The sequence below is a fragment of the Aphelocoma coerulescens genome (assembly GCF_041296385.1).
Source record: "Aphelocoma coerulescens isolate FSJ_1873_10779 chromosome Z unlocalized genomic scaffold, UR_Acoe_1.0 ChrZ, whole genome shotgun sequence".
NCBI lineage: Eukaryota > Metazoa > Chordata > Aves > Passeriformes > Corvidae > Aphelocoma > Aphelocoma coerulescens.
The window spans coordinates 26,204,485-26,219,192 of record NW_027184085.1 but is presented as its reverse complement, the minus strand read 5'-3'; positions in this window follow the sequence as shown (position 1 = coordinate 26,219,192).

Genomic DNA, 14,708 nt, shown 5'->3' with positions numbered 1-14,708 from the left:
AAAACCCTATTTAAAAAATACTGGACTTTTGCTGTCCTGAATATTCTGCACAGCACAGTGGAAAGCAGGGGTAATGCATTGCACTGGTGGGAATGACCCCATGCAGTGGGCATGGCAGCTCAGAGGCAGAGTAATTCTCTCCACTGCAAGCCTGTAAAAGCCCAGCTTTTTCTCTCTTGTGCATCTGCCATTCTGACTTGCTTTTAGGGATGCAGCAGTTTCGGCAGATGTACATTCTGTCTCTCTTTTCCCAGCATGGGACCCCACTGGCAATTCACACTGCATGGCTGGTTTCTGCAGAGCCCCATCTGCAAAGGAGAGATGTTACCCAAACACTAAAGAGGGCAGGCCATTTCTTCTGCCCTGGTTCAGGGCTGACATCAGTGGCAGCAGGGAAGAAATACCATATGCTTGCCTGAGAGTCCAGAATGAAATGAAAGAATGCAGCAGTGCACCTGATTTTCCATTATCAGCATTTCAGTGCTGGACGGTATGTGTTGCTGTTGCTGATTTTCTTGGATCTCACCATTAGGCCTATGGATATTTGAGGCAGAACCATGTTCTTGATTTGTGCATGAATGCACAGGAATGCAACTCCAGAAATCATTTACTAGATGAAATGCAGCACTTCCCTTTCCCCTTATCTTTGGAGAAGCAGTGTCAAAATATGCCCCGCAAGGTTTGAGCAACTCTAATAAGACAGAGGAAAAAGTTGCCACCAAACTTTTATTCTCTGAGGTATTTTAAAGAATGCTTGATTGTAGAGGGATTCCTTGTGGAACAGGGGCATATGATACCCCTGGAAAGATTGGACAACCCAGGGTTGCTGAGGAAAAACCCCTGTACTGGCCCCTGGCTGCAGGCAAGCCTGGAAGACACCTGGCTGCAGACACCCCTGAAAGTCCTTGGCAAAGTTATACACTGGTCAGCTCCCCTGCGGATCAGAGGCCGTCAAGAGGGACTGGGCGTGAATCTTTGCAAATTGGATATGAGCTTGGATAGTTAAACAATAAAGTGGAGAACGATGCTCAAATCGTATCGGTGCATGGCTCGTTACTCTGGCCAGCTCTTCAGTACTCGAGCCCCAAAACCTGGTGCCCGAACAGGGACTTGAGTGATTTTTCACTTAAATGTGGTTTGGTTTTCGCTTAAATCCGTTTCACTTAGATGCAGCAAGACTCCGAATCATTGCAAGGATGGTGAGGAGCCTGGAGGGCTAGAGCAGGAGTGTCCCGGCAAAAAAGTTGAGCCAAAGACCGGAGCTCGCATGGCCAAGCGAGCCCCTGCAGGTAAGAAGCTATGGAATACGAGGCTGGCACTCGTCTCCTAGCCAGTATCCTCTCTAAGAGAGGCGAGACTGTAAAAGATCGAGATCTTTATGCCCTAATTACGTGGGCCATCAATCATGGACATTTCAATATGCACTTCGCTTTTGTCCTCCACCAAAGAGTGGTGGAAAGTTGGAAACAGACTGTGGCTGTCCATGATTGAGGGTGGAAAGGAAGGTAAAGAAGCTAAAGCTCTCGGATTAACGTGGAGAGCCGTGACTAACACCCTCGCAGAAATGAAAGCAGAGAGGAAGGTGGCCATGGTGGCCATGGAAGCCCTGGGGGGTGGTGGCCCCAGAAAGGAAGGAGACAGGGGTTTCACAGAGTGGCGGCCAGAGACCAGGGCGGAGTCCAGGGTTGCGCGATTCTTTGGGCTGACCATGGGTAGACCAATGAGGGGAACAGCAGCACCCGTCCGCTCACTGCAGGAGCTGCTGGACCTGGCGGGGAAGGAAATTACCCCTCTGAAGTCTGAGGGAGAAATGGCTGCAAAGGTGGAAGCGCAGGCTCCCGACCCTGGGGGTGGGGCACAGGTGAGCAGAGGAGAAACGAGTGGTCCTAGCTCCCGGCTGAAAATGGCAGCACATCACCCCCCTGTGCTGGACAGCGGATCATCGTCCGACTGCGAAGCAGCCTCTACGACTTTGTCGCCCGCAGAGCCAGAGCCAGCCAGGGCTGCCGGGGGCCAGCCCCAAGAAGAGGAGAAGCACCAAGAGATGATGCATGAATTAATGAAGAAGCTTGCTGAATTGTCTATGCGTCAGGACGCACTGGAGTCTAAGGCTTGTGAAACCACACCATCAGCACCGTGGTGTCCTGTGGACCCACCGGTCAAGACAGCCACCAGAACTCCTACATTCCCGTCGGGAGAACCGGGCACAGGGCCTACGGCCCCTCCCTTCCCGCAAGAGGAGTTGCAGCCATCACCTCCATCAGCCCCGATGGTGAGGACTGACCCATTGCGAAGGAGATGGAATGGAGTTGTCTGTAATGCAATCATTGAAGGAGATTGGCAAGCCGTAGATGCCCTGGCCTGCCCTGTACTGATGCAAGGGGACACTGCAAAATGGGAACCCCATGACTGGAAGATCTTGCAGCAAGCAAAGCAAATGGTCACCATGCATGGTTTATGGTCCAAAGCTACACAGAGCATCCTGCAGTTTATCTTTACAGCAGATGTCCTGTGTCCTAATGATTGCATCAGCATCACACAATTGTTGTTAACCCCTTCATAGTTCCTGCTCTGGGAGCGAACGTGGAAGCAGCTAGCACAAGAAGCTAACAAACACCAAGGTGACACACAAGACCCACTGTATGTGATCCAAGCTGACATGCTAACTGGGAACGGGGCTTTTGGAGCGACAGTGACGCAACTGACCATGCCCACAATCATTCATCAGTTGTCACAGACTCTTGCCCATAAAGCCTTGTTGTCTGTACCTGAAAAGAAGAAGTCCCCTCCGTATGCAGCAGCCCCTCTGACAGGGGCTGTCAGAGCCATATGGTCAGTTCATTGACCGTCTGTCAGCAGCCTTGAAGGACACAACTGAGCTCTCCAAAGAGCTCCAAGAGCAAATATTCCAGACCCTTGCCTTTGAAAATGCTAATAGGCAAACTAAGACAATTCTTGCTACACTCCCCAGGGAGCAGGAGTGGATGAGATGCTCGTGCGTGCTAGCCATGCGGAGCAGTTGTCTCAAACAGTTGCATTTACTGCAACGCTGCAGAATGTCTTGCAAAAACAGGGACAAGTCATCGCCACAGCACTGACCAGAGGGGCGCAAAGAAAAAAGGGGGCGAAGGCCGCTGGCCCACCTCCTGGTCCCCAGACAGGCAGAGTAGCCTGTTTCCGATGCGGTGAAGAGAGGCACCTGAGGCACACTTGCTGGAAAACAGCGTGGTGCCACAGCTGCAATTCTGGCAACCATGCCACCATAGCATACTGCCATGTGGGAAATGGCCAGTGCAGTGCAGTGGGGCCACGCACCAGGACACAAGTGAGCACCCCAAAGAGCCACGAGTTGAGTGCAACCCTGGTGGTTTCCTTCACCGGAACTAGCCAGCCACCCGAGGGAGCCTCGGAGTGGACGTGGCAACCTCAGTAGAAGTCACACTGACGAACCACCAGATCACCCTGATCCCGACCACAGCCAAGGGCCCCTGTCATCAGACGGCCCTCGTCTGGGTGGCCTACTCGTGGAGCGGTCATCAACCAGCCGGCAGGGAGTAGTGGTGCTCCCTGGAGTCATCAATGCTGACTACACCGGCGAAATTAAGATCGTGGCCTACATGCTGCAACCACCCATGACTATCCTGCAGGGCAGTCACATTGCCCAAATCATCCCCATTCCCCTAATGACCAACGGGGGAACCAGCAACAGCAGTGTCCGCGGAGACCACACTTCTGGGTCCTCTGGGTTTGATGTGTTTTGGACATTGAACCTGGCCCAGAGACCTCAGTGGCAAGTGATCCTGCGAAGAGGGGCAGAAGCCATCAAAATACAGCCGCTGTTCGACACAGGGGCCGACGTTACCATAATTAACCAGGCAGTATGGCTACCTGGTTGTTGACTGGAAAAACCAGCAGCCATGCTGGTAGGGGTGGGGGGAACACAAATCCCCCAAGTAAGTGCAGCCCCAATTACCCTAGAGTCTGAGGACAATGAAACCATTGTGTGTTGCCCCTGTTATGAAGCTGCCTCAGACCCTGCAAGGCCTGATTGGACGTGACATCCTTGCGCAGCTAGGCCTTGTGCTCACCACAGACCAGCATTTATGCTGACAGCCGCTGCCAATCAGCCACCCATACGGGCTCTCACCTGGTTAACAGATGACCCTGTCTGGGTTGAGCAGTGGCCAGTAACAGACGAAAGGCTGACAATAGTAGAACAGCTTGTTGCAGAATAGCTAGCGGCAGGACACATCAAGCCTTCAGTCAGCCCATGGAACACCCCCATCTTTGTAATCCCAAAGAAGTCAGGAAAATGGCACCTCCTTCATGACCTTAGACAAGTGAATGCGCGCATGCAAACTATGGGGGCGCTGCAACCTGGGCTACCCGCTCCTACAGTGATCCCAGCGGGATAGCAAATCACTGTAATTGACTTAAAAGACTGCTTTTTCACAATCCCACTACATCCAAAGGACACAGAATGTTTTGCCTTTACAGTGCCCACAAAGAATCACAGTGAACCTAAGAAGCACTACGAGTGGGTTGTCCTACCCCAGGGGGTGAAAAATTCCCCCACGCTGTGTCAGCTATATGTTGACTGGGCACTATGTCCGATTCAACGACGCTACACAGAAGCATTCATCTACCATTACATGGATGACATCCTGATAGCTACTGCTAAAGAGTTCCCAGATAAAGAGATGCAATGGGTCAGAGAGCAACTGTGCGAGACTGGATTAGAGATCACCCCCAAGAAGATCCAGCGGACTGCACCATGGAAGTACCTGGGCTGGCTCATATCAGAATCGCAAGTTAGGCCCCAAAAGATGGAGCTAAACACAGAAATCTCCACACTCCATGATGCGCAACGGCTGCTAGGGGATCTGCAATGGGTCCTCAGAGTCGCGGGAATCACGAACACTGACCTCGCCCCCTTCCTGCCATGGCTGCATGGGACGAATGCTGCCGAGCCTTGAGAATGCTCCCCGGACCAAGCAGTGGCTCTTGCCAAGGTCACAGATAAGCTGTGGCATGCATGGGTATCACGCAGAGAAGAAGGAGTCCCACTCGCCATCCTCATCACCCTGCTCAGTGCAGCAGGTTCGCATGCCATCATCCACCAATGGCAAAAGAAAAAGGGGGAGGACATCCGGATTCTTGAATGGATCTTCCCGCCGACTCAGCCACGCTTCAGACTGCAGTCCAGGGTAGAGATGGTGGCGCTTTTAATCCGAAAGAGTCGTGACCGAGTGGTGGAGTTGGACGGCAGGGAGGCAGAGGACATCAGTATACCAGTCCGGACAGGGGACTTGGAGTGGATGCTACACCATGCGGAGGCACTGCAAGAAGCTCTGCTTGGATTCACCGGCGTGGTCCATAACAAGCCCCCACAGGGAAGGCTGGCGCAGTTGCTGGGGCGCTATGAGTGGCTGGACCACCCACTAAATGTAGAACGGCCAGTACTAGGGCACACAGTGTTCATGGATGTGGGGAGGAAGATGAAGCGGGCCGCCTGTGCGTGGAAGGAGAATGACGGCTGGAAGACTCATGTCATAGCAGGAGAACCAGCCGACAGCTTGCAAACACTCGAACTGCGCACCATGGTATCGGCCTTACAACAGTGGTCGAAGGAACTGGTGAATGTAGTCAGCGATTCCCTATATGTCGTTGGAGTAGCCCAACGGATCCATGATGCAGAAATCCGGCGTACCAACAACGAACATCTGGGCAGACTGCTCATTGCATTGCAGCACACCCTGCAACAACGGACACACCCCTATTGTATCCTGCACGTTCGGAGCCACCAGTGGAATATCGGGCTGGGAGAGGGCAATGCCTGCGCAGACGAGGCAGTGACCTGTGCCCCCATAGTGCATCTCCCGCCTGCGAGCACTTTTGAGCAAGCCAGATGTAGCCATGATTTGTTTCACCAAAACGCAAAATCCCTGCAGAGACAGTTTAGGATCCCGCTGATAGAAGTGAAAGGCATAGTGCGGGCTTGTCCCCGCTGTAGCCATCATGGCCCAGGGTTGGGTGTGGGAGTTAACCCCAAGGGTTTGAAAGCCCTCAAGCTCTGGCAAATGGACGTCACTCACATCCCTGAGTTCGGCCGACAGCGCTGTATCCATGTAACAATTGACACTTTTTCACACTTCCTGTGGGCTACAGCTCAGACAGGAGAGAAGGCATTGCATGTGGAGCGGCATCTGCTCTCTTGCTTTGCAGTAATGGGGATACCCAAAAAGATCAAAACAGACAATAGGCCAGCATACACCAGCAGTTGCCTAGCCAGATTTATGCAGCAGTTGGGGGTAGAACATATCATGGGAATCCCACGCTTGCCCACTGGTCAGGCAGTGGTAGAGAGAGCCCATTGTACACTAAAAGAATATCTGGGCCGACAGAAAGGGGAAGAGATGGAACCAAGTAAATGGCTAAGCAAAGTGCTGTTTACATTGAACTTCCTCTCTCTGGCCAGGGATAGGGAGGAGCCTCCAGTGGCAGTCCATCATCAGACAGTTGGTAGGGGAATCGAGCGAGCTCTTCCAGGAATAAGTGTTTTGTACCGTAACCCTTGAACGGGGTTGTGGGAAGGTCCCAGCCCAATGCTATTTAACGGCCAAGGATATATGTGTGTTTCCTCCCCAGAGGGACTGCTGTGGGTGCCCAGCAAGTGGTGCCGTGCTACGCATGCAGGACCCCAAAGCAAGAAGGCGCAGTCAGCATCGGCTCCTGAGGAAAGTGACGCCACTACTACAACAGCTGGAACGCTGGGACCCCCATCCCGAGAAGCCTTGGGAGAGGCTGCAGATGTGGCTGAGTGAGGGGGCTGAGAACTTCCTGGTCCACCACTCTCTGTAGTGGGTGAAATAGTGAGACCCTGTGGCGAATGTAACAGCTGCCCTCGGTGGTTGCTAGTGACTTGTGGTGGTTGTTGGCAGACCCTCTGGATACACAAGCTAACGTTAGAAAGCAGGTGGTATACGTGCCCGCCTTGTGCAGACTGTGATCAAAGGTGGAACCAAGAAGGGGAGTTGCATAAATTCTTGGGTATAGCACCAGACACAGAGGCAGAGTGGGGAATTGTTTTTGACTGACCTGAGACAAGGGCATTGGCGGACATCTTTGATCGGCTCTCCACACATTTAGACTGAGTGAAGGCAGTACGGAGTGTGGCAGTGTTAGGGCAAGAGTGTAGCACACAGGTTCCTGTCCTGTGGCAGCATGTGGTGGCCCCTGAGCACTGGGAAGCGACAAAGCAGCGCTGGGCCTGCAAACATTCTGAGAGGTTTGCTTCTTGTAAGCATCCTAACCGGGTCCCACGCAATGTTGACAGCAATCCAAAAGAGACAAAACATGTGGGTCACCCTAGCTAATTTAACGGGGCAAGACTCCATGTGTCTGAGCCTGGCCACACCAGGGGACCCATTTTGCACCTGCTTAATTGGGGTCCCATATTTCAACCCACAAGACATTGGAGGGATGCTAGACAACAGCTCCCTGATAGGGAACGCCACAGGCAATGGCAATTGTTCAGGGCTGATGGGACTCAAGTCTGCGCAGCAGCCTGTCTGCTGGCAAGGTGCACTCTTGAAAAGTATCAATGTCACCATGGGAACACCAGAAGAGTTAGACCTACTGGGTTCCACAAACCAAACTGGGGATGGTTACATGACATTCAAGCCTCCTACTACCAGTCAAGTAAATGTTAATAGGCACCTTTGGGCCACTGTTGACCCTCTTGCAGACTGGTTTCTGAGAAACTACGAGTCCGAAGCAATTTACTACTGAATCAACCTCACAGGTCAAGCCCTGAAACGCCTCCTCGGTGGTACGTTCTTAATATGAAGGGACTGTGCATGGAATGGGGTTCCCGCCAGCCCACATGGGGGACCATGCTACTTAGGGAAACTCACCCTGTTCTGTCCAAACCTGCATCAACTCTTAAATATCACCCACCGCACTGAAACCAGGGTGAGGCATTCAATCCATGAGCTCAAATGTAAAAAGAATGAAGAGCCCGTCTTTTGGAGTTGTGGTATAATTTGGCTAGCATCTATGTTTGTACCTGGTGCTTCAGCAGCTAGGGCCCACACAACATTACACAAACTTGCTTGCTGGGCGAGGGATGAACTAAACGTAACTTCACAGATGCTTGATAATAAAGTGGAGAACAATGCTCAATGCTCAATGCTAAGCGCAGATGTTACTAGTGTTAGGCATGCGGTATTACAAAATAGGGCAGCCATTGATTTTCTACTATTAGCCCACGGCCACGGTTGTGAAGATTTCCAAGGTATGTGCTGTATGAATCTTTCTGACCACTCTGTCTCAATTCACAGGCACCTCTCTGACTTCCAGAGGGGCCTGCACAACCTTCGGGAGACAGACGACCCTATTGGAGATTGGCTTAAGGGTCTGGGTATCACTGGATGGCTGCGTACCTTGGTAGTAGAAAGCTGCCGATTGCTATTTATATTTATATTAGGCTTAATAGTATTTGGGTCCATTTTTTCTTGCATTAAAGCGGGGCTGTGAAAGATCATCGACCGGGCCTGGGTTGCCCAAAAAGAAAACAGGGGATGTGTAGAGGGATTCCTTGTGGAACAGGGGCATATGATACCCCTGGAAAGATTGGACAACCCAGGGTTGCTGAGGAAAAACCCCTGTACTGGCCCCTGGCTGCAGGCAAGCCTGGAAGACACCTGGCTGCAGACACCCCTGAAAGTCCTTGGTAAAGTTATACACTGGTCGGCTCCCCTGCGGATCAGAGGCCGTCAAGAGGGACTGGGCGTGAATCTTTGCAAAGTAGATATGAGCTTGGATAGTTAAACAATAAAGTGGAGAACGATGCTCAAATCGTATCGGTGCATGGCTCGTTACTCTGGCCAGCTCTTCAGTACTCGAGCCCCAAAACTTGATTCCCCAGAGCTCCCAGACCTTTATTTTTGAGCAGGGCAAGGAGGCCACTGCAGTTTAATGTAGTTGTATTGTCAATACAATGAAGTTGTGCAACCAAGCTCAGTCTCTGCAAAAGGCCTTACTTGGACTTGATGTATGTCACGATTCATCTGAGAGATTAACAGAATAATTTCCTTAATGGATATGTGCATAGAGCAACTGGGGTTTTGAACTACACTGGAGAACCATGCTGAAGCATAAAATTATCACCAAAGGTCTATTTGGATGCCTGTGCTGGGGGAGATGAGCAGGTCTGCATGACAGTTCTTGAGAGGCAGAGTTGGCCTGAATGAGGTTGGATATTCACAGGATACCTGTCTTACATGCCAGGGCAGGGGGGAAACATTTTATAGCACCCCAACAGCAAACTGGAGACCTATAGTAAAAGGCAAAAGCAATAACTGTAGGAAAAAAGCAGGACAGAAAAACCATTGTCAATTTCTTGCTGGAACAAGAAATTTATAAAATCAACTCCCAAAATTAGACTCATTTGATGCAATCCTAAATTTGTGCGTGTTCAACCCAAGGAATGGCAGAACGAAGAAATGCATTATCCCAGCATTTGTTTCCCTGATGTGTGGGTCATTGGAGGAGTTTCTCCTTCATTTTGGCTCCACAGCAGGATATAGGTAAGTCCTGAGGCATACTTCGAAGGAACTCTACATTTTACATACAAGGCATTTGGAGTTTTCTATGTTTATACACTGCAGATTCTCATATTAAAATGTGCTCTGTGCAAGAATTGGGCCAGCAAGGACTGCTCTTCTGCACAGACAGATTTGTTACTTTGTACAAATGATGATTTGATTCCTATGATCATGATTTGATTTCATCAAATTCATTAGACAACTCTCCTCTTAGAATGGGGTTTCTCAACCCTCATTCTAGTTTCAAATTCATGAGAGGATTTTAACTTAGAGGCATGGTATATTATTTAAAGAAATAGGATCAGGATATTTAGGGCCTTAACTGTAAAAATGCAAGAAACAACTTTATGTACTTGGGCATTTTGTCGAGAAGGGTGGTGGAGCCATCTTCTGTCTTTCTCACCTGCTGACTGACTTAAATAAGGACCCATCTGATGGTCATTTAATGACGGCTCTCAACACTAAAGGTCTCACCTTGACTGGAGATCAAGCTGAAGAAGACCACAGGTGTTTTTTTCCTGTTTTGAAGACATTAGTGTGCAGCTGCTTTGCAGAGACTAGGGACAGTTTTTATCTGTTCTTGGAATGTATGCCATGCTGATTAATCTGTGCTTTATAGCACTGGTTGTGGGTGTAGATCCTCTCTCATAACTCACAGAGATTTCTCATCCTGAAGCATCCGACACTGGCTGTTGCAGCAGCAGGGGTGCAGCATGCCTGCTGTAATAACACTGTTATTTGTGTTTCAGTGAACTCGTGACTAGCAGTGTAAGCCTTCAGCCTTCTACCTACTGACAACACAACCTGGCACAGACAGTTAAGTACAGATTCATCCATTAAACAAAACCATTTCTTTATTTTTGGTAGCCAGATGCTTCAGCTGGACCTGACAGTTGTTGTTTGGACACAGGTATCTTCTCACTGCTTCAGGTATCCTCTCACTGTCTCAGACCACCCTGGAACACATGGAGAGTCCCAGTTTTTAATACATGGTGTGCAGTTCTCCCTGGATGCAGGGAATGCACCTTGGTACTTTATTCATGCCACTGCTGAGGATTCAAAAAAATAAGTTAATCCCCAAATGACTTCTTGAATTTGGGCAGCTTTCCGTCCTCCTTCCAGCAGTGGCATTGAGCAGCTCTGTCAGTGTCCTGTGCTGGCATGTCCCAGCTCTCCTGCATGGTCCTTGTTCCCAGTATGCCCCTGCAGCCAGCCATGCCTGTGGAGCTGTGAGCCACTCCACCACTTTTGTGGACACTCCTCTCTACACTGAACTGTCTTACTCAAACCACACATAGGTTCACAGCAGTCAGGTAAAGGGATCTTGCGCAGGGAGTGACAGCAGTCGGGGAGAGCAGGGATGGGAACTGTTCAAAAGACAATGCTGAAGTTAAACAGAGGATTAAACAAGTTCCAGTTTTGCAACCACAAGTACCTATGTTAAATGCTTTTCCTTACTAGGCTGTGGGAATGACCAGCATTGTAGGAAGGCTCAGATAGCCTTTCTAGGAAGATTTTCTCCACCACTGAAACACTCTGAGTGCTCTCACAGCAGCTGATGCCGCAGGGCCAGTGCCCCAGTGACGGTGCTTGCCTTGTGAGCAGGATCCCAGAACTGCAGAGCCACTGGGGGGTACATTTGGGGTGCATCCTCCATCAATTAGTAATGGAGAAAATTATCTGTGAACCAAAACTAGTGGAAATAATGGGACATGCTGCAGTTCCCTGTGTTTCCTCAAACTATGCCTGATTATGAATTTATTTCCAAGCTATATAATTTCTATCCACAGCACCCCTTTTGTGCACGGGATGTGGAACAAGTGGTCACTCTTGGCACCCATTACTGCAGGAGATGTGCAGGGCCATGTCACTCCTCCTAAACAGCCTGAATCCTCCCCTGGAAGCAGCAATCCCAATGTTTATTCTGCCTCCTTCAACGGAGGGATGAGAAAGCATGTGCCTTTTGTTTGTTGCTTTTGCAGTTTCCCAGTTCTTGGTGGAAACTAGCAAAATCCAGGAAGTCAGCATTAAAAAAATCAAAACAAAGTGAAACAAACCAAAACCCACATAAACAACAAAACAAACAAACCCAGCCCACCAAATCCACAAAAGCCTCACAAAACCTAAGAATATTTTTATCAGGAAAAGAAAAATAGACTTTTCCCTATTTTATGTATTTGTTTAAATATTTTGTGATTACTTTTTGCCTGACAGCTGCCATTAGTGCACAACAGTCCTCAGTTTGGTGCTGAGTGTCCCACATGGTCTAGAAAGTGAGATGCATTCAGCAATTTACCTTGCCCTTTTAAAGAACTGCTTCCTTTGTTCCCAGCAGTGTGTTGGGTTTTTGATCTTTTCCTCTCTGATTGCTTATTAACGGATGGATTTCTTTCACCCAGCTGCAGCCTTTGTCCTAGGCTGCAGCAGGCCTTGGGGGCAACTGGGTCTCCCTAGAACCTGAGCTGAGCAATCCTTTTTACACAGTCCTGTATGCTCTTTAACCTGACACAGATTACAGGAGTTTTGCTCTTCCTAATTCAATCAATGGTTGAAGCCTCTTACATAAACCAACCTCTTTGAAATCTTTTAGACACTGTTGATTCAAAATTATTCTCCCAATGTTAAAAGCTGGCAGTATGAAGTACAGTGAAGATGCCATCCTTCCAGGCTGCCAAGAAATCTCCAGCCTCTGAGGCAAGTGCTAGCAACTTAATTTTTGTAAAGTTGTTCTTGCTATCAGCCCCTTCCCTTCCCTTCCCTTCCCTTCCCTTCCCTTCCCTTCCCTTCCCTTCCCTTCCCTTCCCTTCCCTTCCCTTCCCTTCCCTTCCCTTCCCTTCCCTTCCCTTCCCTTCCCTTCCCTTCCCTTCCCTTCCCTTCCCTTCCCTTCCCTTCCCTTCCCTTCCCTTCCCTTCCCTTCCCTTCCCTTCCCTTCCCTTCCCTTCCCTTCCCTTCCCTTCCCTTCCCTTCCCTTCCCTTCCCTTCCCTTCCCTTCCCTTCCCTTCCCTTCCCCTGGGAAAAATGCCTCCTCAAGGGTTTAGATTTGAGCCTGGGATTTTATGCCTTAACTCAAAAAGGAGCACACTCCTTTGGAGCACTTCCAGCCTTTCTCTGGTACCTGAGAAAGGACTGTTCATCTCTCTAAAAGCTGACCTGCAAATAAAGGAAGGGATGGGGTTTTGTCCATACTTCTTTTCTTCACTATGTATTAAGTCCAGGAACAGTTGTTTGCTTGAGGTTCTTAAGGTTTTAAGATAGCTTTCTGGCACTTTCAAATTCTAGATGTATCAGCAATGCTAAGCTTGCATTTGTTTGTTTCTTGGGTTGTTTGTTTCCACTGAGCTCTTCTTGGGGAAAATAAATTTGCACAGATGTTCACATTTGGGGAAGTCAGAAATGTGTGATAGGAAATCTTCCCTTCCAGTTGTTTTGCAGGTGTTTATTAAATGCACAAGACATAGTCCTCTTGCCATCCAGCTGGAACACCTTGTCCCTTTGGTTATTTAATTTCCTTTTGTAATTTGCATCCTATTAACAGTTGCATGTTTAGAAATATTCCATGAATAGAGGCTGATAGTGAAAAACCTTTTTTCTGGAACAAGACATAGTTCTAAATGAACACAGAAAAAAAAAGGTGTCTAGTGATTTAGGTATCTTTTAAATCCATGAAGGGAAACTTAAAAAAAAAAAGTAAAATTCAATTTTTTTTTTTCTAAGGAGAAAATTTTGTTTTGAGGGGTGCAAAGCATCAAATTGCTTAGAACAGTCAAGCTGAACAAAATGTTCAAGGCTTTCTAAATTATTCTGATAAAAGTTACTATTGAGCATATTCAGGGTTTTAGTTTACTTGGTTTGATCAGCTAAACACTTAGTTTGATGTTTTCAGGATTTTTGACTGACCAATATTGAGGGACAACATTGTTTGCAAAAAATTTCTTCAAGGTTAGTTTTTTAATTCTTGAACACTTGCAAAACAGTCTGGTTTGTAATGAAAGTGAGTAATTTAAACCAATCCCTCAGTAAGAACATAAGGAGTCACAGAAACATATTCAATACACTATGTGAAGTGCTCAATGAATGCCAAAATGTACTGTAACTTTCCAAAACACTAACTGGGTTCTACTGTGAGAGTGTATTGTCTGTATTCATGTAATCAAAAAGGACTTTTTCCACAGGGGCCCCTTCTCCTTTCAGTGCACTGATTAGACTGGAGCATTACCCAACCTGAGAGGCCTTATTCAAGACCTGTTGGTTATTTTTCAGTCACTCTGTTTAACCCATTTAAAGGATGGTTAGAACATAGTCAGCCAAGCAACTCCCCAAACCACCCCACTCCCAAATTCAGCACTACAGGCAACACCCTATGAACACTGCTTGTACATGTTCCCCTCTACCAGAAGGCATCAGCACCATAGTGCAGTAAACCCCAGTAAAACTGTATTATTTTCATAAGAACCATTGCTTTGAGAAACACCTGAAAGCATCCTAGCTGGCTCTGTGTCAGGCTGTGTGCTAAGCTTTAATTGCCCTTTCTGAAATATTTGAGGCAATACTTCCAACAGACAAAAACAACAAAAAAAGAGTTTAAATGTTTGCTTTTGCTTTTCCAAGCCTTCACAATTGGTGGGAAACATAATGAGAAAGCATTCAGCTTCCCAGGAGAGGTCAAGTAAACCAGACCTGCCAATTTTAAGTGACAACACTGCTTTTCTCTGTAGCAGGCACAAGTGTGGCTACTCCTACTTATAGCTGTGCCTGTTCGGTCCATCACCTCTCAATGTCATGGTTTCTTTCAAGTAGCATGAAAGGTGTGCTCCCTGTATAGATGCTGTTCTGCAAACCAGGAAATCCAGCATTAGGGCTGCCCATGTAGGATTCGTAGTGCTGACCAAAAGCATCTACCTCAATGGTTCAAATGTTTTCAAAACGCGCTGACATTTGTACTTCCAGGCATTATTGCTGCCTTTTCACAGCCGGCACGGACTCCTTACATCTGCCTGATGTGCAAGTGTGTGCTGACACCTGGTCTGGATCGGCTGTGCTCTCCTGCGGCAGCGGGGCTGTGCACAGACCTGAGGCTGCTGGTCACTGCCTTGCCACCTG